Genomic DNA, 3,935 nt, shown 5'->3' with positions numbered 1-3,935 from the left:
GTCTGGCGATAAGCACTGTTGTCTCGCGCCGAATTCTTCCAACACCGAGCCGGAAATCTACCTTCTTATTTCAACTAGTTTTTAGTACTGCTTGCTCGGTTTTACTTCCTGATTGAGTTTTTCCCTTTTTTCTGAAACCCATATGTGTTCTACATATGGCCATAACCCTCTGGGGATTCGCGCTCCATCTACCCAATCGAAGGCTCTTGGAAACGAAGGGTACATCCAAATTTGTTGAATTCACCAAACCGTGGAAGCGAGTTTAACTCACGGGGTCCCATCCACTCGCGCCAACCCTTCCAAAGGTAAGGCTTCCGCGCAATGCATCTAGACTCATAACCATGGACCCTCTTTGACTAACCATAATCCTTGAACTTTAGAGAACTAGAGCCATGGTTCGGTTGCAAACCCATTACATCATATTGTGACTATTTGACTACTTGTGCATGACCTATGTGTGTTTCCACTAACCATTTGTTTGACTTGTGAGTCAGTCTAAATGAACTAATTAATGACTAAAGGACTTTGCTAAATTAATTAATTAATTAATATAGATAATTAAAGTGTAAATAAAATGATCAAAATTGACTTAGTACGACTTTAGGCTTGTCCTTTTGAAGTAAAAATACTGGAAACAGTCCCAGACCAAATCTCCAGCAATGGCACAAAGGTTTTGACTGTAGTGCCATGCGCTAGTAATTAGCTCCAGGCGACAATGTTGTCATCTGGCGCTGGTCCTTAGCGTGTGGCAATAGTCCTGTTTCTCCGGCAACAGTCCAGTTTTCTGCTCGAGTGTTCGCGACGAGTCTAATTAATCAATTTACTTAATCAGTTTAACCAATTTATTAATGACAATAGTCATGTTTAGTCCTTAATTAAGTCTAGTCACACAGTCTAGTCCCATGGTCATCACACGAGTCAAACATGTCACCTACACTCACTAGTCTTAGCACACACTTTGTGTATATGTCATCATGACCATGTCTTAGGTTCATGCATGAGTCGTTATTTTCGTCATTCGAGTTGGGGAACTATTCTATTCCTAATCCTCCCATATTTCTCTTTCACTCATATCATTCTTCTTTTCCTTCCATGATCTCTTCCCATCTATTACATGTTGAATAGAGCTTGAATTAAAAAAAAAACTTACCCCTAACTTCCCTAGAATGATAGGAATGTTAGCATCTTCGTCCATCTCAAGCACCACATAATCCGCTGGAATAACAAATTTCCCAACCCTGAAAGGGACATCCTCTACCTTACCCTTAGGAAACTTGATTGACCTATCGGCCAATTGTAAAGTGATGTTAGTAGGTAAAAGTTCCCCTAGCTCAAGTCTTTGATACACCGAATATGGCATAAGGCTAACACTAGCTCCTAGGTCACACAAGGAGTTCTCGATTTGCATTTTGTAAATGGCACAAGGGATGGAAAAGTTTCCGGGGTCTTTCAGCTTAGGTGGAATCTTGTTCATTATGATTGCACTACAATTCTCGGTCAAGTTCACCGTTTCTACACCATCACAAGTCCTCCTACCGCTCACAATGTCTTTGAGGAATTTTGCGTAGTTGGGCATTTGGGTGACAACTTCGGTAAATGGTAGAGAAAGGTGAAGTTGCTTGAGCATGTCAATGAATATTCCAAATTGTTCATTTAATTTGTGTCTCATGAATTTTTGTGGATAGGGAAGCTTGGGTTTCACAATTTCTTTCTCCACTCTCACCTCACTAGGCTTCTCAATCTCAACCTCACTCAAAGATGCACCACCTCTCTCATTTTCTACCAAAACCTCTTTGTGGCCTCCTTGGTCTCACTCTTCCTAGGCAACCTCTCCTCAAGAACCTTACCACTCCTTGTGACAATAGCATTGACCGGTTTCTTAGGATCTAGGCCTTAGGAAGGTAAAGAAGAAGGACTAGCATGTTCTTTCAAAGCATTAGCAAGTTGAGAAATTTGGTTTTCAAGCATCTTATTATGAGTCATCATTTCATTAAATTTCTTGTCACTTACGGCCATGTAAGTGTTCAACAACTTTGTTTGATTTTCAATGATTTCTTCCAAATTGTTCTTATGAGAAGAAGAAGAGGTTTGAACATAGGAATTATCATTTTTGGCCTTTGGAGCAAAACTGGGTGGGGGACCCCTTTGAGAATTATTTTGAAAATTTCCCCTACTTTGATTGTTCCAATTACCTCTACCTTGACTATGGTTACCATAACCTTGGTTATGATTACCATAATTTTGGTTATGATTTTGGCTACTATAACCTTGGTTGTTATAGTTACCTCGGAAATTTTGGTTCCCATGGTTTCTATTGCCTTGGTTGTAGTTGTCAAAATTGCCATGGTTGTTGTAATTCCTATTCCATTGACCTCTTTGATTCTCAAACCTAGAATCATTATTGTTTGACACATAGTTCACATGCTCATTCACATTTCCATCTTGATCATCACAAACATCCATACATGCATGAGGACAATTGGAAACATCATGATCATACGATCCACAATCATCACAAAACAAGCATCCACTAGGCATGTTACTAGAAGAGGGAGGGGGTTGAGAATTAGAAGACATACCTCTCCCCTTAGATTGGGAGGGAAGACTTGAAACTTGGTAGGCAGCACTTTCCAACTTCGCCTTGATAGCGGACATCTCCTTCCCTAAGTTTGTCATTTGTGAGGATAGATTGTTGATTGCATATGAATGATCAACTGAGTACACCAAAGAGCTACTCTTGCTAGTTGACTCTCTTTCTCCATCTTGCCAATCTCTATAGTACCTCAGTACGTCTTCAATTATGTCTACCACTTCCTCTTCCGTTTTATTCATGATCGGACCTCCGGCTCCTCCATCTAAGCATGATTTTCCTTGAGGACTAAGGCCTCCATAGAAAATTTGAATAATTTGGTACGTAGGAATTCCGTGGTGAGGACATTCTCTTTGATACTCTTTGTATCTCTCCCATACTTTATAGAGACTCTCACTAGGCTTTTGCTTGAACCCTTGAATCAAAGCTCTCACCTCCGTCGTTTTCTATTGTGGATAGAAACGGGATAGAAACTCCTTGGTCACTTCATCCCATGTCCTTAGAGAAATCGGCTTGACCTCCTTATCTAGCCATTCCAAGGCACGCCCTATGAGTGAAAAGGGAAAAAGCTTGAGGCGGATGAATTCTTGGGAAATTCCATTCACCTTGATAATATTGCAATACTTTTCGAACTCTTTGAGATGATTTAGCGGGATTTCATGCTTGGCCCCTCTAAATTGTCGCCTCTCTATCAAAGTGACCATTGCCAGTCTTATTTCAAAGTCATTTGCCGGTGTTGTAGGTGTAGCAATCCCACTCTAAAATCTATATGCACCGGGAATTCCCAATTCTTTCAACGCCACCCTTGGATTTTCTCCCATTCTTGCTTGTTCCTCTTGTTGTGGTTCTTCTTCACTTGAAATGCTAGGGCTCAAAGATCGTCTAGCACCCCTTAACCTTGCAATAGTTCTCTCAATTTCCGGATCAAATGGCACTAGTGAACGACCATGTGCTATATGCATAAAATCTCAAAAGAAATGGTTAGTAGCACGGCTACAAGTGTAGCCTAAAAGAAAATCTTTTTGTATTTTCAATTAAAGATGAAATAGACTCAACAACTATAACAAAGCACCAATATCACTCCCCGGCAACGGCGCCATTTTTGACGTAGGGGAAAGCAAGTCGTTTTCTACCCTTTCCTAGAGCCACACAAAATTTATAAACACTCGACCAACCTAATACGAGTATATGGTAAGTCAAGGGTCGAACCCAAAGGAATGAGTAGGTGCAAGCTATAGCCTAGGTAAAGCTACTTCGAAGAATATAGGAAGATATGGTTGGTAACTAAGGTATCGAGAAAGCTAGATAATTCGTGAAATTCAATATACTAAACACTAGGGATATA

At 40.4% G+C, this 3,935-nt stretch overlaps 1 non-coding gene across 1 annotated transcript; it reads left to right on the top strand.

Moving 5' to 3' along the window:
* Window positions 1–2,920: 2,920 nt before the first annotated feature.
* On the top strand, window positions 2,921–3,027 carry LOC145577239 (small nucleolar RNA R71). The gene has a single exon (XR_014098703.1). It is a non-coding gene; the product is annotated as a small nucleolar RNA R71 (small nucleolar RNA).
* Window positions 3,028–3,935: the final 908 nt, after the last annotated feature.

This window comes from Chenopodium album, chromosome 13 (assembly GCF_948465745.1).
Source record: "Chenopodium album chromosome 13, dcCheAlbu1.1, whole genome shotgun sequence".
NCBI lineage: Eukaryota > Viridiplantae > Streptophyta > Magnoliopsida > Caryophyllales > Amaranthaceae > Chenopodium > Chenopodium album.
Note: the sequence above shows the minus strand (reverse complement) of the source record. Positions and strands in the feature narration are given on the sequence as shown.